Source organism: Triticum aestivum, chromosome 7B (genome assembly GCF_018294505.1).
Source record: "Triticum aestivum cultivar Chinese Spring chromosome 7B, IWGSC CS RefSeq v2.1, whole genome shotgun sequence".
NCBI classification, from domain to species: domain Eukaryota; kingdom Viridiplantae; phylum Streptophyta; class Magnoliopsida; order Poales; family Poaceae; genus Triticum; species Triticum aestivum.
The window spans coordinates 695321087-695346233 of record NC_057813.1 but is presented as its reverse complement, the minus strand read 5'-3'; the positions used below and the strand labels follow the sequence as shown (position 1 = coordinate 695346233).

The following is a 25147-nucleotide window of genomic DNA, read 5'->3' as shown; positions in this document are numbered from 1 at the left end:
CATCTCTCTCTCTCTCTCTTTCCCCGCCCAGCAACAAATAGCCACAACTGGTAACTTGCAGCAGAGCAAGCCCTCCTAGTATAATGACTAACTGTCTAACTGGGCAAAGTTGAATGGAACCAATCATCACTATCTCAGGATATGTTGAAAGATCTTCAACACCAAGACGAGGAAATCATCATAGCCATTCAGAAAAGAATAGAACTCATCAACACTCAACAGAAACAAATATCTTGTGTTCAGAAGTTAATTTGGAACACTATGCTGATGGCTGTATTACTAGCAATGAAAGAAGCAATTTACATTTGTTCACTTCAGATAAAAGGAGCAACTCCAAGCCAAATAAAAACAGGATAATATAAATTTTCCATTCTGGAAAAGAAGAAAAACGTAAGGTAGAAATCCAAGTCAAAAACAATAGTGCGTTTGACATATATAGTTTGTACAACTATACAGGCAAAAACAAAGCCAGCTGGAAATCAATCCAAGCTAGGGCGGTTGGCTTCATCACCAAGAGAAGACATCAATCCAAGTCCAGATGGGCCGTTACCCACATCAACGCAATAGAGAGGAATAGAAAAGAAAAAACAGTGCATAGTAGAGGGTAAAATCGAATATTTGTAGCGTAGCAAAAGAGGGCTCAGTTTTGCCTTTCATCTTCAAGCCCAACACTCACATCTCTTGCTGCATAATCTACCCATCGCGATGTAAAAGAACTGTCCTGGTTATCATTTATCAGAATGACCGTCCAAGGCGCAGAACATCCAACATTAGCGATGAATTGAACAGGCTGCAAGAGAGGTAAGGGTGTGCTCTAATTTAGTACCCATAGGCCACAGCTGTCTTAATTGCTCAAGACATGCTTATTTCAGCCACGGTCATCATCATCGCCCCTGGTAAGAACTCCATCTCTTCATCACACAGTAGCATGCATACATCATCCATCCATCCATCCATCAGGCTGGTCGTAGTGGTAAGTAACTTGTCGCATCCATGATATCCATTACAGGCATGCACACATCCATCCATCCATCCTCTTTAATTACTTGTCACATAATCTTTTTTGCCTATGTGGCATGCATGTTACTACTCCCTCCGTTCCATAATTACTGTCGTGGTTTTAGTTCAATTTGTTGAACTAAAACCTAAGTTACTCCCACTATGACTAGTCTCAGTCTCAGGAGCTGCTCACTGACCAAACCTCCCAGTGTGGACGACGCATCAGACAACGCCTTACGGTTCCCAGCCCACGCCACAACCAAATCCAAGGCAATGGAATGGCAGTGGCTGGCAGCACCATAGAGACGGGGAACTGACGTGGCAGCCACCTGGACGATGGGATAGCAAGTCGGCAATGAGAGCTTGACTGGTTTGTTTTAGGGAGAGAGAGAGAGAGAGAGAGGTGAGGAGGACCCATACTGAATCCAAAACAAAATGCAACTGAACTGAGCAAAAGAGGGCTCAGTTTAGCATTTCATCTTCAAACCCAACACTCACATCTCTTGCTGCATAATCCACCCATTGCCATGTAAGAGAACTGCCCTGGTTATCACTCATCAGAATGACCATCCAAGGCAAAGAACATCCAACATTGGCGATGAATTGGACAGGCTGCAAGAGAGGCAAGGGTGGGCTCTAAGGCCAACTCCAACGCAGACACCAATTTTCTGGCACTGTTTAGTCCCACCTCGCCAAGCTGTCTTGATTGCTCAAGACATGATAAATTCAGCCACAGTCATCATCATCGGCATCGCCCCTCTTTTTTTTCCAAAAAGGAGGTTGAACTCCCGAGCAACATGACCATGATATCCATACATATTTTTTTCTTTTCTTTTTTGCGGAGTGATATCCATACATATATGCATGCATACATCCATCTATCCATAGATCCATCCATCCTTCCTTCCTGCTCAGGGGCCGCTCATACCTGGCCTCGACCGACCAAATCTCCGGTCCGACGACGCATCAGACAACACCGTATGGTTCCCAGCCGACACGCACAACCGAATCCAAGACAATGGGACGACGGTGGCTGGCAGCACTGTAGCGGTGGGGAACTGACGCGACGGGCATCCGGACGATAGGTCAGCGATCCGGCAACGAGAGCTCCCCTGATTTGGTTTAAAAATATACTCCCTCCGTTCCAAACCAAGTGTCGTGGTTTTAGTTCACGACACCTAATGCGTCCACTCATCCATCCTTCTCAGGAGCTGCTCATACCTGGCCTCGACCGACCAAACCTCAGACATCATCCTACGGTTCCCAGCCGACGCCACAACCGAATCCAAGCCAATGGAAATGGAATGGCGGTGGCTGGCGGCACCGTAGCAGCGCTGGGGAACTGAGGCGGCAACGAGAGCCCGGCTGATTCGGTTTAGGATTTACTGGTGTGAACTCTACGCGCGCGTGTCGTGTGAGAGTCTGAGAGAGAGAGAGAGAGAGAGATCGGGGGACCGTACCGGATCCAAAGCGAAACGCAGCCAAGCTGCGAGAAATCCATGGACGGCAGCTCAGATCCCGCGCCGGCCCGACCAAGCCCTCGACCGGAGCGCACCACGGGCACCAGCAGCCTGCACGGCCGCGGACGCCTCCCGCACCGGCGGCAGCCCCGAGGGGCCTCCGAGCCGATGCGCGAGCCGGCGCGGCGGGAGGGGCTGGCCCCGATGAGCGGCGGCCCGGCGCGTCCGCCGCTCGGGAGCCTGGCCGGTGGCCTCTCGCAGCCGGACTGGTCCGAGGGTTCGGCCCCGGCGGGAGAAGAGATCCGGGTCCGGATGGATCTCCGGTCCAGATCCGGGTTCAGGTCCGGCTGTAGATGCTGCAAATAATAAGGACCAGAGAAGGGGTCATTTAGCAAAAATAATACTACTCCGATGCATAGGGGGGGAAGAAGGATGAAGGCAGGCAGCTTGAGGGGAGTGGTCGAGTGGAGTGGCGACTAGCGCACTAGAGTTACACCGAGTGCACGTGTCGTGTTGGGACAGAAACCCGGTGACAGCAGGTCACGCCCTACAAGTGGCCACAATGGAGAGTAATATACGCTAGTAACATACACATATCCCTGGATTATGTTACTACCTTCATAGTGGGTAGTAACATAAGTGTGGTAACATGCAAAGATTCATTTATTAGGTTATAGACTCATATTGCATTGGGACATGTGATGTTACAATAACTAGCTAAGTTACTGAAACTATCTCTCTCCTCATTAACTCATTACCACATAAGCAATTTTGTTGAGTTGGACTCGATATTACTGCCGAAGTTACTCCCACTATGACTAGTCTAAGCGCGACCCATCTCGTTCCGCGTGTGTTTGTTTGGGTCATCACGGACAAAAACTCCGACCCAACGCGCCGATTCAAACCCAAAACGTGTCCGCTAGATGTCCGCGTCGATCCATTTCTGGCCCAAATTTGGGGCCGGTTTGCGTCCGCTACATGTCCGCCGCGTCCCCACATGTCGGCCACCCAACCACCGCACGCGGTCATAGTAGACGCGCCCACCTACCTTGGGCCCACCTAGCAATGGGTGGAAATGTCGTGTGCCCGTCCTTTTTAATGCAAGCGTGCGGCGGGGCTGGCCCCATCCACTTCCACCGCCCCGTCCACATCTGGCCACGCCTGCTCCCTCGCTGGCAACCAGAAACCCTAGCCAGCCAGCCAACCATGGGTTTCTTCAGTGGGAAGGAGAAGGGCAAGTTTAGTGCCGGCGTGAGCTTCTCACGCGTCTCTTTCTCCGTCGTTGTCGGCTCGCTACCGCGGGAGCGGGAGCGGTTGTACATACCAGTCCACCAAGCACAGTGGCACTGATGAGGACATCAATACAATTGTTACACCCACAGCCCCTACTGCTATACATACTGGACCAATTACTAGAGCTCGTGCACGCCAACTAAATTACCAGGTACTTTCGTTTCTTGGTAATGATTCTAATGTTCATGAGAATATGATGCTGCCTAAATTGGATACATTTGTTTTGCTTACAAATGAAGGGTCTAGCTTGGAGAAGGATGAACATTGGAGCAAGAACAAGCATGGAGATGATGGCATGCGCAAGGGAAACAAGAACGGGGTTACAAGTGATGATTTCAGGACTTTGAAGCCACCATAATGGGTGCATGAAGCCTTGGACGAAATATACAAGATGCCACTTCATAAATTTCGTCCCGAGGCTATTTTAGGTGCTGCGTCACCTTATTATTGGGCCAGGCCCATGTAATTTCGAAATACATAAGTATAGGCTATTTTTAGAGTCCGTATGTGTGGGGAAACAAGAGATAGGGTTGATTTCGGACCCCTCCACCAAGGGCCACGAAATTCCCCCCCTCTTCCTCCATATATACAGCCCTTAGGGCATCGTTTAGACTTTGGGTTTTGTTTAGATTAAAAGTTCGCCATAGCTGCAACTTCGCGTACTTCGTTTGTGTTCAACGACCAGACAAAGGCGTCACAGAACCCCACCTTGATCAATAAAGCTTTCATCTTATATTCGCAATATCCAGATTGCAATCTTAGTTTCTTGCTTGTTCTTCGTTTGCTCACAGGAAACAAACCCTCGTGGTCAGGTTGATCGTGCTCCGGCGTGGTCAATAACCTCTCGGAGTTGGTTTAGCGATTGCTAAGGCGCGACGTCCTCGCACGTTCGTAGTCGGATCGTCAAAGTCGACTTCCACCAAAGCGATATCCATCATCTCATCGAAAGACGGGACACCTTAGCCTCTATCAAGTGGTATCAGATTTCCAGGTTGCTCGGTGAGATTTTACAGTTTTTCGTAGTTTAGATCGAGTCTGTTCTTCATACCTACAGTCCACGAAAAAGCCACAAAAAAAAATTAGGGTTAGTTCATCATATCCGAACCAATCTGAGCCTTTGCATAATCTTTTTAGGGTTTTGCTTTGTTGAATTTGCGGTTGCATCGTCGTGTCTAGTTGCTGGTCTTAGAGTCTAGTCTTTTAGAGTTTCGAGTTCTGGTCATAAGTTGTCACGCCGCCGCCGCACCATCATCATCGCCCCTGCCATCTACCACCACCGCTTATCCGCCACCGCTTCGAATCCGTATCCATATACCACCACAGCTGTCATATGCCACCATCGCTGCCATCTACCACCATATATCCACCACCAATCCAAGTTCTTGTCATATTAGGTTTGTTTTCGAGATCCATCTAGATTCCGATTCGTGTTTCCTTGCCGGAGTAGGTTTCGGAAAAAAAAAAGAGTCGGGTAGCCACGCTCTGTTTAGGCCCAAAATTTTTCGAAAACGCATTTTTCGAAAAAATTTCTGGCTATCTTATTTTTAGGTGTTTCTGAGTGTTTTGAGACAGGTGCCATTATAGGAAGTTTTTTTTGACCCGTTTCCAGTTTTTGGGTCCGGGCAGTCAAAAAAAAAATTGGTCAAAAAAAATTTCGTGCCCATCCTGTCAGTTTGAGTTAAGAAGAGTTTTGAGACACTCGCCATTATAGTGATTTTTCGCAAAAAAAAAACAGCGCAAAAAAAAAGAGCGAAAAAAAAAATCCAGAGTGTGTTTTCCCTTATTTACGTGCCGCGCCGTGATTTTGTTAGTGTTCTAGGCTCGCGTCTCTAGCACAGTCTAGCCTAGGACCAGCACAGTACCGTCGTTGAGCGTTTATTCAACTTTGCATCTCTGAATTGATTATTGCTGACCCTTTTTGCTACCATATTATAAGCCTTCCCAGCTCCACATACATCTACGTCGTGCGTTTGACTCTCCCTGGTAATCGCACTTTCCAAGCTTTGAGAGTTTTTGACTACAACGGTTGCCGATCACCGCCTGCTGCTGGGTAAGAACTGGTAAGAATTTGAGATTTGCTTGACGTATTTGTGACACCCACCACCACTACTTGTTCGTAGTCTGTAGGATCATATTCTTGTGTGTTTCTATTGCTGCTAACCATGCCAGGATCACAAGCCGACGAGATTGACTGGGAGAATTTATCGAACAAGGAGCTTCATGATAAGTTTCAGCAAATGATGACTGAACAGGTGCAAGATGTGCTGAACAATTTTGAAGAGGCCATGGAGAAGATCACTGGCTTTGAGAAGACGTTCGAAACAAAGCTCGATAACAAGTTTAATGAATTGCTCGCGCGTCTTCCACCACCGCCACCCGCTGCAGCTAACGCACCTCTCCAACAGCAACAACAACGACTACCTCCACGTCGCGAAGCAGACCTCCGCCAAGCAAGCCGTGTTCCTCTTGCGTTTGGCCAAACTGTTGGTGCTGCTGTTGATACTTCTGTGGCTCCTGCTGCTGATGCGGAGGAGGATGATTATGTGGAAGATTATGCGGATGAGGTTGATCAAAATCAACACTACGTGCAGCCACCTGTACCACCACCAGCAGGTCGACCTCAGGTATATATTCGTAATGGTAGGCCTGCACCACCACCTCAGGTACGAGATGATGTCCATATTCCTAAACTGAAATTGAATATTCCACCATTTGAGGGTAGATATGTTCCTGATATATATCTTACTTGGGAGTTAGAAACTGAACAACGATTTACATGTTTACAATATCCTGAGGAGAGACGAGTTGCTGCTGCCGTTTGTGCTTTCACTAGTTTTGCATGTGTATGGTGGTCTGAACATTGTAGATTATATCCTATTCCAACTACTTGGGCTGCTTTGAAAACTGCTATGCGTACACGTTGGGTTCCACCATATTATCAACGTGAATTGCTTCAAAAATTGCAGCGTTTAAGACAAGGGAAAAATTCTGTAGAAGAATATTATCAGGAATTACAAACTGGCATGATTAGATGTGGTATTGTTGAGGAGAATGAAGCTATGCTTGCACGTTTTCTGGGTGGATTAAATAGAGAGATTCAGACCATTCTAGACTATAAGGAGTATACTAATATCACTCGTTTATTCCATCTTGCTTGTAAAGCTGAACGTGAAGTGCAGGATCGACAAGCATTGGGGCGAACTAACTTTTCTACAGGCCGACCTTCATCATGGACACCACGTGCATCTTCTACTTCAACTGCACCAGCACCTCCATCCGGTGACACCTCCAGCCGTGATACAAGAAAACAGGCACAACCACCATTATCTGCCAAGAGCGCACCTGCGGGGCCTGCACAGCGTTCTTCTTCTTCCATGGCATCAACTGGGCACACAAGTGATATTATTTGTCGTCGTTGTAAGGGAGGAGGTCATTATGCGAGAGAATGCAAATCTCCGCGTGTGATGATTGCTACCGCGGATGGTGGATATGAGTCCGCTAGTGACTATGATGAGGAGACTTTGGCTCTTATTACACGTGAAGAACATGGTGGAGATGATTCTGATCATGAGACGCAATACATGGCTCCTGAAGACGCTGACAGGTATGAATGTTTAGTTGCTCAACGTGTTTTGAGTGTGCAGGTCACACAAGCTGAGCAAAATCAGAGGCACAATTTGTTCCATACCAAGGGAGTTGTGAAGGAACGTTCTGTGCGCGTCATCATAGACGGAGGTAGTTGCAACAACTTGGCTAGCATGGAGATGGTGGAGAAGCTTTCTCTCACCACAAGACCACATCCACATCCTTACTACATCCAATGGTTCAACAACAGCGGCAAGGTTAAGGTAACACGTACTGTTCGTGTGCATTTCAGTATCTCTACATATGCTGATTATGTAGATTGTGATGTGGTACCTATGCAAGCATGTTCCTTATTACTTGGTAGACCATGGCAATTTGATAAAAATTCTGTACACCATGGTAGAAACAATCACTATACTCTTGTTCATAAGGATAAAAATATTACTTTGCTTCCTATGACTCCTGATTCCATTTTGAAAGATGATATTAATAGAGCTAATAAAGCAAAACAGGAGAAGAATAAGAGTGAAAATCAGATTGTGGCAAAAGAATTTGAGCAACAAATGAAGCCTAATAATAAACCATCTAGTGTTGCTTCTGAAATTAAATTGAAAAGTGCATGTTTATTTGCCACCAAATCTGATATTGATGAGCTAGATTTCAGCAAATCTGTTTGCTATGCTTTTGTGTGCAAAGAGGCATTATTTTCATTCGAGGATGTGCCTTCCTCTTTGCCTCCTGCTGTCACTAACATTTTGCAGGAGTTCGCTGACGTTTTTCCACAAGACGTGCCACCGGGATTACCGCCTATTCGAGGGATTGAGCATCAGATTGACTTAATTCCCGGTGCTTCACTGCCAAACCGTGCACCATACCGTACCAATCTAGAGGAGACGAAGGAGATTATGCGTCAAGTACAAGAGCTTCTCGACAAAGGTTATATACGCGAATCCCTTAGTCCTTGTGCTGTTCCTATTATTCTAGTGCCGAAAAAGGATGGTACATCACGTATGTGTGTTGATTGTAGAGGCATTAATAATATTACTATTCGTTATCGTCATCCTATTCCTAGGCTAGATGATATGCTTGATGAATTGAGTGGCTCTACAATATTCTCCAAAGCTGATTTGCGTAGTGGCTACCATCAAATTCGTATGAAATTGGGAGATGAATGGAAAACAGCATTTAAAACTAAGTTTGGATTATATGAGTGGTTAGTCATGCCTTTTGGGTTAACTAATGCACCTAGTACTTTCATGAGATTAATGAACGAAGTTTTACGTGCTTTCATTGGACGATTTGTGGTAGTTTACTTTGATGACATATTGATTTATAGCAGATCTTTGGAGGAACATTTGGAACATTTACGTGCTGTTTTTATTGCTCTACGTGATGCACGTTTGTTTGGTAACCTTGGGAAGTGCACCTTTTGCACCGACCGAGTATCTTTTCTTGGCTATGTTGTTACTCCACAGGGAATTGAAGTTGATAAAGCCAAGATTGAAGCTATTGAGAGTTGGCCACAGCCCAAAACGGTCACACAAGTGAGGAGTTTTCTTGGCCTCGCTGGATTCTATAGGCGTTTTGTGAGAGATTTCAGCACCATTGATGCACCTCTCAATGAGCTTACAAAGAAAGATGTGCCTTTTCTTTGGGGTACCGCACAGGAAGAAGCCTTCACGGTATTGAAAGATAAGTTGACACATGCTCCTTTACTCCAACTTCCTGATTTTAATAAGACTTTTGAGCTTGAATGTGATGCTAGTGGAATTGGAATAGGAGGTGTGTTATTACAAGATGGCAAACCTGTTGCATACTTTTCTAAAAGATTGAGTGGGCCTAGTCTGAATTATTCTACTTATGATAAAGAATTATATGCTCTTGTTCGGACTTTAGAAACATGGCAACATTATTTATGGCCCAAAGAATTTGTTATACATTCTGATCATGAATCATTGAAACATATTAAAAGTCAAGCTAAACTGAATCGTAGACATGCTAAATGGGTTGAATTCATTGAGACTTTCCCTTATGTCATTAAACACAAGAAGGGAAAAGAAAATGTTATTGCTGATGCTTTGTCTCGTCGCTATACTATACTTTCACAACTTGACTTCAAAATATTTGGTTTGGAGACCATCAAAGATCAATATGTGCATGATGCTGATTTTAAAGATGTAATGCATAATTGTAAAGAAGGAAGAATGTGGAACAAGTTTGTTGTTAACGATGGATTTGTGTTTCGTGCTAACAAGCTATGCATTCCAGCTAGCTCCGTTCGTCTTTTGTTGTTGCAGGAGGCGCATGGAGGAGGATTAATGGGACACTTTGGCGTGAAGAAGACGGAGGACGTACTTGCTACACATTTCTTTTGGCCAAAGATGAGACGGGATGTTGTGCGTTTTATTGCTCGCTGCACTACATGTCAAAAAGCTAAGTCACGCCTCAATCCTCATGGTTTATATATGCCTTTGCCTGTACCTAGTGTTCCTTGGGAGGATATATCTATGGACTTTGTTTTAGGTTTACCTCGAACAAAGAAGGGGAGGGATAGCATATTTGTTGTCGTGGATAGATTCTCGAAAATGGCACACTTTATACCATGTCATAAAAGCGATGATGTTGTTAATGTTGCTGATTTGTTCTTTCGTGAAATTATTCGCTTGCATGGTGTGCCAAATACTATTGTTTCAGATCGTGATACTAAATTTCTTAGCCACTTTTGGAGATGTTTATGGGCTAAGTTGGGGACTAAACTGCTTTTTAGTACTACTTGTCACCCCCAAACTGATGGACAAACTGAAGTAGTCAATAGAACGTTGTCTACTATGCTTAGGGCTGTTTTGAAGAATAATAAGAAAATGTGGGAGGAATGCTTGCCTCATATTGAATTTGCTTATAATCGTTCATTGCATTCTACTACTAAGATGTGCCCTTTTGAAGTTGTGTAAGGTTTCCTACCTCGTGCACCTATTGATTTGTTGCCTCTTCCATCTTCGGAGAAGGTTAATTTTGATGCTAAACAACGTGCTGAATTGATTTTAAAAATGCATGAGTTAACTAAGGAAAACATTGAGCGCATGAATGCTAAATATAAACTTGCTGGAGATAAGGGTAGAATTTATCTTACTTGGGAGTTAGAAACTGAACAACGATTTACATGTTTACAATATCCTGAGGAGAGACGAGTTGCTGCTGCCGTTTGTGCTTTCACTAGTTTTGCATGTGTATGGTGGTCTGAACATTGTAGATTATATCCTATTCCAACTACTTGGGCTGCTTTGAAAACTGCTATGCGTACGCGTTGGGTTCCACCATATTATCAACGTGAATTGCTTCAAAAATTGCAGCGTTTAAGACAAGGGAAAAATTCTGTAGAAGAATATTATCAGGAATTACAAACTGGCATGATTAGATGTGGTATTGTTGATGAGAATGAAGCTATGCTTGCACGTTTTCTGGGTGGATTAAATAGAGAGATTCAGACCATTCTAGACTATAAGGAGTATACTAATATCACTCGTTTATTCCATCTTGCTTGTAAAGCTGAACGTGAAGTGCAGGATCGACAAGCATTGGGGCGAACTAACTTTTCTGCAGGCCGACCTTCATCATGGACACCACGTGCATCTTCTACTTCAACTGCACCAGCACCTCCATCCGGTGCCACCTCCAGCCGTGATACAAGAAAACAGGCACAACCACCATTATCTGCCAAGAGCGCACCTGCGGGGCCTGCACAGCGTTCTTCTTCTTCCATGGCATCAACAGGGCACACAAGTGATATTATTTGTCGTCGTTGTAAGGGAGGAGGTCATTATGCGAGAGAATGCAAATCTCCGCGTGTGATGATTGCTATCGCGGATGGTGGATATGAGTCCACTAGTGACTATGATGAGGAGACTTTGGCTCTTATTACACGTGAGGAACATGGTGGAGATGATTCTGATCATGAGACGCAATACATGGCTCCTGAAGACGCTGACAGGTATGAATGTTTAGTTGCTCAACGTGTTTTGAGTGTGCAGGTCACACAAGCTGAGCAAAATCAGAGGCACAATTTGTTCCATACCAAGGGAGTTGTGAAGGAACGTTCTGTGCGCGTCATAATAGACGGAGGGAGCTGCAACAACTTGGCTAGCATGGAGATGGTGGAGAAGCTTTCTCTCACCACAAGACCACATCCACATCCTTACTACATCCAATGGTTCAACAACAGCGGCAAGGTTAAGGTAACACGTACTGTTCGTGTGCATTTTAGTATCTCTACATATGCTGATTATGTTGATTGTGATGTGGTACCTATGCAAGCATGTTCCTTATTACTTGGTAGACCATGGCAATTTAATAAAAATTCTGTACACCATGGTAGAAACAATCACTATACTCTTGTTCATAAGGATAAAAATATTACTTTGCTTCCTATGACTCCTGATTCCATTTTGAAAGATGATATTAATAGAGCTAATAAAGCACAACAGGAGAAGAATAAGAGTGAAAATCAGATTGTGGCAAAAGAATTTGAGCAACAAATGAAGCCTAATAATAAATCATCTAGTGTTGCTTCTGAAATTAAATTGAAAAGTGCATGTTTATTTGCCACCAAATCTGATATTGATGAGCTAGATTTCAGCAAATCTGTTTGCTATGCTTTTGTGTGCAAAGAGGCATTATTTTCATTCGAGGACGTGCCTTCCTCTTTGCCTCCTGCTGTCACTAACATTTTGCAGGAGTTCGCTGACGTTTTTCCACAAGACGTGCCACCGGGATTACCGCCTATTCGAGGGATTGAGCATCAGATTGACTTAATTCCCGGTGCTTCATTGCCAAACTGTGCACCATACCGTACCAATCCAGAGGAGACGAAGGAGATTATGCGTCAAGTACAAGAGCTTCTCGACAAAGGTTATATACGCGAATCCCTTAGTCCTTGTGCTGTTCCTATTATTCTAGTGCCGAAAAAGGATGGTACATCACGTATGTGTGTTGATTGTAGAGGCATTAATAATATTACTATTTGTTATCGTCATCCTATTCCTAGGCTAGATGATATGCTTGATGAATTGAGTGGCTCTACAATATTCTCCAAAGTTGATTTGCGTAGTGGCTACCATCAAATTCGTATGAAATTGGGAGATGAATGGAAAACAGCATTTAAAACTAAGTTTGGATTATATGAGTGGTTAGTCATGCCTTTTGGGTTAACTAATGCACCTAGTACTTTCATGAGATTAATGAACGAAGTTTTACGTGCTTTCATTGGACGATTTGTGGTAGTTTACTTTGATGACATATTGATTTATAGCAGATCTTTGGAGGAACATTTGGAACATTTACGTGCTGTTTTTATTGCTCTACGTGATGCACGTTTGTTTGGTAACCTTGGGAAGTGCACCTTTTGCACCGACCGAGTATCTTTTCTTGGCTATGTTGTTACTCCACAGGGAATTGAAGTTGATAAAGCCAAGATTGAAGCTATTCAGAGTTGGCCGCAACCCAAAAGGGTCACACAAGTGAGGAGTTTTCTTGGCCTCGCTGGATTCTATAGGCGTTTTGTGAGAGATGATGAGGACATCAATACAATTGTTACACCCACAGCCCCTGCTGCTATACATACTGGACCAATTACTAGAGCTCGTGCACGCCAACTAAATTACCAGGTACTTTCGTTTCTTGGTAATGATTCTAATGTTCATGAGAATATGATGCTGCCTAAATTGGATACATTTGTTTTGCTTACAAATGAAGGGCCTAGCTTGGAGAAGGATGAACATTGGAGCAAGAACAAGCATGGAGATGATGGCATGCGCAAGGGAAACAAGAACGGAGTTACAAGTGATGATTTCAGGACTTTGAAGCCACCATAATGGGTGCATGAAGCCTTGGACGAAATATACAAGACGCCACTTCATAAATTTCGTCCCGAGGCTATTTTAGGTGCTGCGTCACCTTATTATTGGGCCAGGCCCATGTAATTTCGAAATACATAAGTATAGGCTATTTGATGAGGACATCAATACAATTGTTACACCCACAGCCCCTGCTGCTATACATACTGGACCAATTACTAGAGCTCGTGCACGCCAACTAAATTACCAGGTACTTTCGTTTCTTGGTAATGATTCTAATGTTCATGAGAATATGATGCTGCCTAAATTGGATACATTTGTTTTGCTTACAAATGAAGGGCCTAGCTTGGAGAAGGATGAACATTGGAGCAAGAACAAGCATGGAGATGATGGCATGCGCAAGGGAAACAAGAACGGGGTTACAAGTGATGATTTCAGGACTTTGAAGCCACCATAATGGGTGCATGAAGCCTTGGACGAAATATACAAGATGCCACTTCATAAATTTCGTCCCGAGGCTATTTTAGGTGCTGCGTCACCTTATTATTGGGCCAGGCCCATGTAATTTCGAAATACATAAGTATAGGCTATTTTTAGAGTCCGTATGTGTGGGGAAACAAGAGATAGGGTTGATTTCGGACCCCTCCACCAAGGGCCACGAAATTCCCCCCCTCTTCCTCCATATATACAGCCCTTAGGGCATCGTTTAGACTTTGGGTTTTGTTTAGATTAAAAGTTCGCCATAGCTGCAACTTCGCGTACTTCGTTTGTGTTCAACGACCAGACAAAGGCGTCAAGAACCCCACCTTGATCAATAAAGCTTTCATCTTATATTCGCAATATCCAGATTGCAATCTTAGTTTCTTGCTTGTTCTTCGTTTGCTCGCAGGAAACAAACCCTCGTGGTCAGGTTGATCGTGCTCCGGCGTGGTCAATAACCTCTCGGAGTTGGTTTAGCGATTGCTAAGGCGCGACGTCCTCGCACGTTCGTAGTCGGATCGTCAAAGTCGACTTCCACCAAAGCGATATCCATCATCTCATCGAAAGACGGGACACCTTAGCCTCTATCAGGCACTGGCAGTCCCGTTGCCCCCTGCAATATCCAGACGTAAGCTTGTCGCACAGTTGGCATCTGGACCCACAAAGGATCCCCGTTCTGGCGGTGCCGTGCTCGGCGAGGGCGCATGCCGAGGATGTTCGCCGGCGATGCGAGCTCCTGATGTCGGATCAGTGCGCGACGCGTGCCTATGCGCCAGACTACCCAACTAGGACCGCTGGTTTGCGCTAGAGCATGAGGAGGAGCGCCGCGCGCGGCATCCACATCGACCATGTTGTGCACCCTCCCCCCTTCCTTGTCGGAGGAGGAGGAGGTGCATGCGACCTACTAGGCCGTTGAGGCCACCATCCAGCGCGCCCTGAAGAAGAGCCAGCGCAAGGACACGCGCTGGGTTGGCATGGAGGAGGCCCTCACATTGTCCGCGGCTGCCACGGCGATTGTGTCATCCTCCCTTCGCTACTGCCATCGCAGGACGTTCCTCCCCAAACCAAAACCACATTCCATGAAGCACCAGCCAAAGGTCTACCAGTGAACCGGGCAGCTCCGTGAGTGGGTCAGCGCCGCGCGTGTGGCTTGGGGGATGCCAGAGCAAGAAGTCGCGTACCTCCAACAATGGAGGGCGCACGCCAACATCGAGCAACAATTGGAGCTGGAGCGTCGCTTGGCACGGGAGGCGGAGGAAGAGCACGCCCATGCAGTAGCAGTGCAGCCACCAACCCCACAGCCAACGGGACAAACGGTGGAGGCAGCGCGTGCGACGTGGGATACCACCTTTCCATGGGCTAGGCTGGAGCCGATGTTCATTGACCTCACCGGCCTCAGGGAGGAGGAGGACGACGCCTAAGGCAACGTCCTGACGGAGCAAACCTTTTTTCAAGTTTTATTAATGTTTAAGTGAACTTTGGGCAACAGGGCAACGTGCTAACGGAGCAAACTTTTTTTAAGTTTTATTAATGTTCCCAAAATCTAAAAAGTGGCCGTGCGCTTTTTGGTGTTTTCGAGCGGCCGCGTCTGTCACACACATGCATGCGTATTTTTTTGTCTCGTAGCGCATGTGGGTGCTGGCATTAAATATGTTCACACTAGTCTCATCAGTTAGAGAAAACAGATCCACGTACTTTTATTTCGGGATTTCAAATTCTTTTAAAGTCATATCTTTTAAACCACATGTCGGAATTCAGTTCCGTTTTCATCGTTAGATTCATCGCGACGAGATCTTTAAAACTAGATCCCGCATGGATATGTTTCGACGAAATTTTTTTGATGCCAATTTTGATGCTATATGGTGCAACTAAAGTATTGCATTGTGCAACTTTAGTACTATATCGTGCAACTTTTTTTAAAATCAGTTGGCTTGTAATTTAGTCTAGTTTATACACACATTAATGTTTAGTTGGCTTATAATGTAGTCTAGTTGCACACACATTGATGTTTAGTTGCTAGAAGGACTAGTTGCACATGCATATGCTCAATTGGCTTGTAATTTAGTCTAATTACACATATATTGATGTTTAGTTGGCAGGACATTAGTTGCACACACATATGCGTAATTAACGCGGCAATGTAGTCTAGTTGCACACACATTGATATTTAGTTGACAGGACTAGTTACACACATATATGCTCAGTTGGCGCGGGAATGTAATCTAGTTGCACACACATTGATATTTAGTTGGCAAGACTATTGACACACACATATGCTCAATTGACGCGGGAATGTAGTCTAGTTGTACACACATTAATATTTAATTGACAGAAGGACTATTGACACACATATGCTCAGTTGGCGCAGCATGTAGTCTAGTTGCACACATATTGATGTTTAATTGGCAGGAAGACTAGTTCGTGGAAACATCGCCATGCGGGATCTACTTTTGAAGAGCACGTCGCGAGGGTTTCAACGGTGAAAACGGATCTGAATTTCAACACGCGGTTTAGAAGATATGTCTTTTATAATTTTGAAAATCAAAAATTAATGCACAAGAAACGAACGTGAGGAACATTAATGCATCGGCATGCAAACACTAGACGCATGCATGCAACGGCTGCCCAAACGGTAGGACAGGTGGCTGTTTCCTTTGTTTTCTTTTTCTGACAATGAAAGGGACAGATACTTACCTTATTTGACTGGCCGCTGGATCGCTCTACTGGGCAGCCGGCCGCCCAGTAGACGCGCCCATTAATGTTTAAGTGAACTTTGGGCGACAAGTTTACTGTTTTGGCCGCATATCTACTAAGTTTTTTTTTAATGCCGCTCGCAGGTTTGGGTCTCCCACCCGTTGAGCGCACCACCCAACCCAAATAAAAAAGTGAACGCACCCATCCGCTCGGCCGACCCAAACGCGTGTACATTTGGGTCACCGCATTGGAGTTGCTCTAACATGGTTGTTGGATTGTAAGTCAACAGCCCATATCATGACCATAGCAGGAAACTCTGTAAATGTGTATTGTACAAATAGTTATGTGATATTTACTGGGACCTCTGGATCAGACTGGAGCGGACCACCCTCTCTGAAGATGTTGACGATGATAACTTGGGAGTTACATTGAGGGTTAATGCATAAAGCCAATCCACTGACATTAGCTATCAAAATTACATTCCAAGCCACTGGCATGGCAATTACTCTTCTAGCCATCTCAATGCTCATATGCACTGACACTCTGTTGCATCCAAATGTGACAATTTCCAAATTGATCATATGAATTACAGCACCACCAACACTTGTACATATGATGACTTGAACAGGCATCAGTACAGAGAAGGGCGGCCATATAAAGAAAAAAAGCTTTATTGCTGCTCCAAGGCACTTGTTATTACCTCACCAGAATACATGAGAGCGCATCATCAGAACTCACCTAGAAAGCTAAGGAATTAACTACATGGGAGATCAAAGATGTAGAGTACACTTAAGTTCAAATAAAATGCAGGAACGAATAAACGGGAACGCTGAGCATAGAAACACAACATGCAACTAACAGAGGACTCACAGCTGCAAATAATAACATAGTTTGAACAAAAGATGTGAAGCCCTCTGCCGCTTCCCAGGGCCCTCTCAGCACACTGGATTGCTTTCTATTCGAATAAAGCAGAACCTCTTGATGCACTAGCAAATTAAAGCATTCTGAGTATGCAAGTGTAAAATAGCACAAAATCCAGTTTGCTATGAGCATATCTTGTAAGTGCCGTAGATTATAACATATATTACAGTGAGATCCCAATACTGCTATAAACCATTGATAGATTGAGAATAATCAAACCAATAATATTTAAAAATATACATAACAACAAAATGTAGAAACAGTATTTATTCAAAAACCCACTCGGTATCCAATACACTTGGTGATCCGTGCTGCAGATGCCCTTACACCCCTGTGTGACATTTCAGCATTCAAATGGTTGCTCACAGAAAGCAAGCCGTCCCGATTTGCACGCTTCCACCTAGTCACACAAAACCCTAACCCAAAACCATACCCATAAAAACAAGTGATGGTATCTGATCTCGATACACCTCTGACTGAGCCTTACTCATCATCGCCATCAACAGCACTTAGGCGCAAATCCCACAAAGAGAACAACAGAGAAGCCAATAGTCAAAGAGCGCAAGATGGCAAGGAACCACAGGAGAATCAGTAAAAGCAGAAAGAATCACTATATCAGGAGCAAATCATGAACTGGTGGACACAAAAACTGGGACATGTATAAGTAAATGGCTCAGATACACTCCCATCTCAACACTATAACTGAATTTCTGGTAGAATGACTATGAACATTTATATTTGTGAACGGAGGGAATAACAGTTAAGAAGGGGAGCCTTGGCGCAGCGGTAAAGCTGTAGCCTTGTAACCTTGAGGTCATGGGTTCGAGTCCTGGAAACAGCCTCTTGCAGAAATGTAGGGAAAGGCTGAGTACTATAGACCCAAAGCGATCGGACCCTTCCCCGGACCCTGCGCAAGCAGGAGCTCCGTGCACCAGGCTGCCCTTTAGGGAATAATAGTTGGTCACTAAACTGGTTACTTGCTGTGACACAAGCCATCCTAGTTTAGCACCAAGTAAATCAATTAAGGTGTTAGATAGAAGCCCTCACAGGGAGGTTATATCATCACAGCCATTCATGAACATGACACGAAGAAAACAGTAATCTTGACAGCTGAACTTGCCCTATACGACCCTTAAGTTGAAACCAGTAAAGAAGTAAAGAGAAACCAAAAGTACAAACTGATAAGTAGATAAAGAGTACAATAGAAGAATGAAATTATCAAGTCAAATAGCAATTGAAATAAGCAAATAAGATAGTTTCAAAAGCCATCCAAGGGACAGCAGAATTATCATAGCCATTCAAGAAAAAGGAAGAAACGGAAAAAGGAAAAAAAACAGAAGACAAGAATTAAGTGTGGCTGGAGTACTGTTCCTAAAACAACAGAACTGGTTGACATACTGCAAAACCAACAAAATGTGTACAAAAAAAGCGAAAATATAAACTTGCAAAACAGTCCTTTGCATCCACCAGACCATGATTTTACCGAAAGAACTAATATCATAACCGAACTCTCAACATATCTTTTATGTATACATGGATGCGAGCAAGCAAGAAATACAAATTCTCAAAAAGGAAAAGATCAGTTCAAATTTTGGGAAGGAAACACTCATTTTACTCAGAACTTTATTGGGCGGGAGTCTCAGAGTTGGCCAATTTATAAAAGGTAGTCATGGTATTTTTGCAACAAGAGATTATAAAAGGTAGATACAGGCTTACGACAACATTGTGTTTTTTCACGTATTGGCTTCCATAAGCATTAAAATGGTCAATTGGTCATCAGCAGAAAGCAAACCGTTCAAATATTATTCCTTGAGGGCCGTTAGCAGTTGCAGTGCTGGACCAAAACAGTAGAAAAGAAGTTGACAACTTGCCAACTTGAATGTACATCACTACCAAAAGAACTACCTAAAATTTAATATGGGTAGTAAAGAACATGGAAAATGACCAAAGAACTAGCCATGGACAGGACAGGGGTGGGGTAGTACAGGGGGACATGGAATATCGCCAGAGAACTAGCCATGGACAGGGGTGCATGGAAGCTAGCTATCCATGTGCCAGAACCATGAGTTGGTTGCGAGATTGTGTTTCAGCTCTAGCCTACCCCACTTGTTTGGGACTAAATGCTTTGTTGTTGTTGTTGTTGTTGTTGGTAGTAAAGGAGGACATGCACAGATCATGTTTCACATATTTAACCCCATGAAAAGGGAGTAAACACATTCAACCACTACTAGTACTAGGACCACCACAGTGAGACGAGCTTGAGCAAAGCCCGAATGCACCAAACTGGTTCCCTCGACAAAATCATGAGAAGACAAACCAAACACCACAAGAGGTGACCTGTGCGTTAGCCAATCTTAGTGAGATGGGCCAATGCCACAACCATGACAATTTATCACTCTACTCATAAAAAGGCGATAGGAATAAATAAATGTGTAAACCATACTGTATAGCAGGGAACAGTATTAGTTGAACTGAGAGGGCTCATATTCGCCTTTGATAGATCATACAACCTAGCCCCACCCTCTTCATTCACCAGATCAACCCCCGCCACTGAAGTCAAGCTCTGCTGGTTATCACTCAACAGAGCCATCAATATTCGGTCAGAATGAAAGGTCACAAAAGAGTGGAGAGCGTGTTTTTTATACCCATGGCTCCTCGAATAATCGAAGACAGGTTTATTGTCAGCCAAGTTTGATCATCATTGCCCCTGATAAAGAGATGGATAGATCCCTTTGCGCATGCAACAGTTAAGGGTGAAAAGTAGGTTGGATCAGATACAAAACATCTGCAGCTAAGCACAGTATCAGCAGCTGGAGGGCGATTAGAACACATGAGGAATAGTTCACAAAATCCTGAGAAATTTTGGGGAGTACTATTTGAATGAATGGCTCAGATTTAACCCGCCATGAATCACCAAAGTTGGGAAATGCTTCAGGTGGTACAAAATCCTGGGAAAGTTTTTGGGGAGTACTATTTGAATGAATGAAGTGGTACCATAAACAAATAAAATATCTCTCTCCCTCTCCCTCCCTCTGTCCAGCAACAAATTACCACAACTAGTAACTTAGTGCAGAGCAAGGCCTCCTAGTTTAACGACCAACTGTCTAACTGGGCAAAGTTGAATGGAACCAACCTAGGAGACGTGAAAGCATCTCTATCGCAGGATACATTGAAAGATCTCCAACACCAAGGGGCGGAAATCATCATAGCCATTCAGAAAAGAATAATACTCATCAACACACAACAGAAACAAATATGCTGTGTTCAGAAGTTAATTTGGAACACTGCACTGATGGCCGTATTACTGGCAAAAAGAAGCAATTTACATTTGCTCACTTCAGAAAAAAAGAGTCACTGCAAGCCAAATAAGAACAGGGTAACATAAACCTTCCAAATTGTTCACTTCAGATAAAAGGAGTAACTACAAGCCTAATAAAAACAGGATGACATAAACTTTCCATTTTGAAACAGAAGAAAAGCATAAGTTTGCAAAAAGGGATGCGTATAATACAAACAGAAAACAGGAAATGCAGCTTGCCCGTTTATCCGATGAAAAATGGGGTTCTAATGCTAAATAGTCAGACATGTAACATTGAATAGTGGCAATACTATTCCAACATGAGAAGGGGGCCAACCGCCAACATATAAATCCCAAATGACCCAAGCAAAAGCTCCAGGAGGACATTCAGTTATGATAAGACAAAATATATAAGCCTTTTTAACAAATACACTTTTGCAGTTGACAAATTTACTTGACACTCATTTAGAATCCGTGCAAGGGATCTGCACCATGCTAATGCATCAGAAATGTGGCAGTTAATATTGACAGCAGCAGCTAAAGAATAGAATAATTACCACTGAATTAAATAGCATAGAGAATCATAAAAAAATGTCTGTTCTGACCAAAACAAATACGAAGGTAATCTGAGCTTCAGTTTATAGAAAACAGAGACATAACAGATCAAAACTTTGTCTTTGAAGAAGCATCTGGAAGGACAAGATAAGCAAGAAAATAGCTTCTCGTTAACTAGTTGAATAGAACTGCCAATAGCTACAAGCATTGGAGGAAAAAAGGGCAACCGTTTGACACATATATAGTATGTACAATTAGAAAGGCAAAAACGATGCCAACTAGAAACCAACCCAAGTAAAGCTAGGGTGGTTGGGTTCATCACCAAGAGAAGATATCAATCCAGATCCGGATCTCACATCAACACAATAGAGAGGAATAGAAAATTAAAACAATGTACAGTGGAGAAGGAAAAACTGAGTATTTGTAGCGTAGCAAGAGGGCTCAGTTTTGCCTTTCATCTTGAAGCCCAACACACGTCTCTTGCTGCATAACCTACCCATCGCGATGTAATTGAACTGCCCTGGTTATCACTCATCAGAATGACCATCCAAGGCGCAGAACATCCAACATTAGCCATGAATTGAACAGGCTGCAAGAGAAGGGTGAGCTCTTACGGGCATCTCCAACGCCAGCACCCATTTGGGGCCCCTATTATGGCTGTCTTGATTGCTCAATACATAATTATTTCAGCCACAGGCATCATCATCGCCCCTCTCTTTTAAAAAAAAGGGTCAAATGGCCAAGCAACATGACCATAGCTAGTCATAGTGGTGAGTAACTTAGACAGTCTCAGGAGCTGCTCATACCTGGCCTCGACCGACCAAACCTCACAATGTGGATGACGCATCAGACACGCCTTACGGTTCCCAGCCACGCCACAACCAAATCCAAGGCAATGGACTGGCGGCGGCTGGCAGCACCATAGAAACCGGAAACTGATGTGGCAGCCACCCGGACGATGGGTCGGTGAGTCGGCAATGAGAGCTTGACTGATTTGTTTTAGGGGGGGGGGGGGGGGGGGGGGGGGGGGGGGGAGAGAGGGGAAACAACACCAATTGAAAAGAAGCTTGTCCAACATCGTCTGAGATGGTTTGAGCATATTCAGCGCAGGCCCCCAGAAGCTCCAGTGCATAGCGTGAGGAGAATGTCAAGAGAGGTCGGGGTAGACCGAATTTGACATGGGAGGAGTCCGTTAAGAGAGACCTGAAGGATTGGAGTATCACCAAAGAACTAGTTATGGACAGGGGTGCGTGGAAGCTTGCTATCCATTTGCCAGAGCCATGAGTTGGCGTGAGATCTTATGGGTTTCACCTCTAGCTTACCCCAACTTGTTGGGGACTAAAGGCTTTGTTGTTGTTGTTGTTGTTGTTGTTGTTGTAGAGAGAGGGGAAATAAGGATCGTAAGAAAAAGAGGGCTCAGTTTTGCATTTCATCTTCAAACCCAACAGTCACATCTCTTGCTGCATAATCTACCCATCACAATGTAAGAGAACTGCCCTGGTTATCACTTATCAGAATGACCGTCCGAGGTGAAGAACATCCAACATTACCGATGAATTGAACATGCTGCAAGGGAGGTGGGCTCTAACTTAGTACCCACAGGCCACAGCTGTCTTGATTGCTCAAGACATGCTTATTTCGGCCACAGTCATCATCATCGCCCCTCATTTTTTTACCGAAAAGGAGGTTGTACCCCCAGCGTTTGCCCACCAAGCAAGATGACCCTGATATCCATACATACATACATACTCCCTCTGTAAACAAATATAAGAGCATTTAGATCATACTCCCTCCGTTTCTAAATATAAGTCCTTTTAGAGATTCCAATATGGACTACATACGGAGCAAAATGAGTGAATTTACATGCATGCACATGTCCATCCATCCATCCCCATCAGCCTCAGGAGCTACTCATGCCTGGCCTGGACCGACCAACCAGACCTGATGACGCCCCAGATTACACCGTACGGTTCCCAGCCCACGCCACAGCCAAATCCAAGGCAATGGAACAGCAGAGGCTGGCAGCACCGCAGCAGTGAACTGAAGAGGGCACCACCCAGACGATTGGACAGCGAGTTGGCAATGAGAGCTCGACTGATTTGGCTTAGGGTTAGAGGTAGAGGGGTGGGGGTATATGTAGCATAGCAAAAGAGGCTCAGTTTTGTCTTCCATCTTCAAGCCCAAACCCTCACCATCTCTTGCTGCATAATCTACCCATCACGATGTAAGAGAACTGCCATGGTTATCACTCAACAGAATGACCATCCGAGGCACAAAGCAACCAACATCAGCAATGAATTGGACAGGCTGCAAGAGAGGCAAGGGTGGGCTCTAAGGCCAACTCCAACGCGGACACCGATTTGTTCAGCTCTGTTTAGTACCACCACGCCACGGCTGTCTTGATTGCTCAAGACATGATTATTTCAGCCATCGTCGTCATCACCATCATCATTGCTCCTCTTTTTTTTTCCAAAAAAGGAGGTTCAACCCCCACACCAAGCAACATGACAATGATATCCATACATACATACTCCCTCCGTTCCAAAATGTACTCCCTCCGTTCCAAAATAGGAGTCGTGGTTTTAGTTCACGACACATGAATGCATCCATCCATCCTGCTCAGGAGCTGCTCATACCTGGCCTCGGCCGACCAAACCTCCCGCTTGAACGACGCATCAGACAACAGAGCACGGTTCCAGCCCACGCCACAACCGAATCCAAGGCAATGGAACGGCGGTGGCTAGCGGCTCCGTAGCGGTGTGGAACTGAGGCAGCGGCCACCGGGACGATGGGTCAGCGATCCGGCAACGAGAGCTCGCCTGATTTGGTTTCGGGTTAGGGTTAACTGGTGTCAACTCTGCGCGCGCGAGCACACACAGAGTGAGCGAGTGCGAGTCTGAGAGAGAGAGAGATGGGGATAGTACCGAATCGAAAGCAAGATGCAGCCAAGCTGGCCAAAAATCCATCGACGGCGGCTCAGATCCCGCGCCAGGCCCGACCAAGCCCTCGACCGGAGCGCACCACGGGCCCCGCCGCCCGGTCCCCAGCCCGCGCCGCTGCGGACGCCTCCCGCACAGGCGGCATCCCCGAGGGGGGCCCCCGAGCCGATGCGTGACGGCGCGGCGGGAGGGGCTGGGCCCGAGGAGCGGCGACCCGGCGCGTCGGCCGGTCGGGAGCCCGGCCGGCGCCGGCGGCTCCCTCCATCATCGCCGCCGTTTGGGGAGGGACGCGGTCATCGGCCACGGCGAGCGGGGCGGGCGGTGCGGCGGGATTCGATTGGATCCGATTAGAGCGGTCGCATCGCGTGCTATGCTCCGCCGCCGCACGCAGCCATGCCGCCGGTGGCCTCTCGCAGCCGGACTGGACCGAGGTAGCTAGCTAGGGTTCGGAGGCGACGGGAGAAGAGAAGAGATGGATCCAAATTAAGTTTCTGATGAAAATGGTGATTTAGGCAAAGGTAACCCGAGGAGGCCTGCGAGGGCCGAACGAAAGAAAGGGGGAGTGGTCTAGACCGGGTACACGTGTCGTGTTGTGGCCTCACGGTGCATTTTCTCTTTCTTTCTTTCTCTTTAACACCGCCCTCTTGGCATTTTATTTTATTCATCAAGGCCGGCTAATTTTTCTATAGAAAACTTCCGATCTACTAGTTGCAATCATGATAGTATAAAGAACATCAAAAGTAACAAAAATTTAATTTAAATTTGTAGATCATCTAACGACGACTAAGACGCGGCACCATCATCGCCCCGCACTCGTCGAAGCCGTGCAAAATTTGTTGTAGTAGATAGCCGGAAAGTTGTCGTGCTAAGACCCAATAGGACCATAACAGCAATCACCGCCGATGAAAATAAACTAAGATCAAAAGGATCCAACTTGAAGACACAAGAATATAGATGAACAAAGACCTGGTTTGAGCTGATTCACCAAAAACAACCATGACCAAACCCCGTGAGATATGACGGAGACACACCTCTACACGCTCTTCGACGATGCTAGACGCACCATAGGGACGG

The 25147-nt window shown here is 45.1% G+C and overlaps 2 long non-coding RNA genes across 2 annotated transcripts; one reads left to right on the top strand and one right to left on the bottom strand.

Moving 5' to 3' along the window:
* The first annotated feature begins 1369 nt into the window (after nucleotides 1-1369).
* LOC123156207 (uncharacterized) lies at nucleotides 1370-2857 on the top strand. The gene is made up of 2 exons (XR_006477909.1): nucleotides 1370-1402; nucleotides 2427-2857. It is a non-coding gene; the product is annotated as an uncharacterized lncRNA (long non-coding RNA).
* A 20086-nt stretch (nucleotides 2858-22943) lies between these two features.
* Nucleotides 22944-24612, bottom strand: LOC123158738 (uncharacterized). Its single transcript, XR_006479361.1, has 2 exons — nucleotides 24059-24612; nucleotides 22944-23953 (listed from the first exon to the last, which is right to left on the bottom strand). It is a non-coding gene; the product is annotated as an uncharacterized lncRNA (long non-coding RNA).
* Nucleotides 24613-25147: the final 535 nt, after the last annotated feature.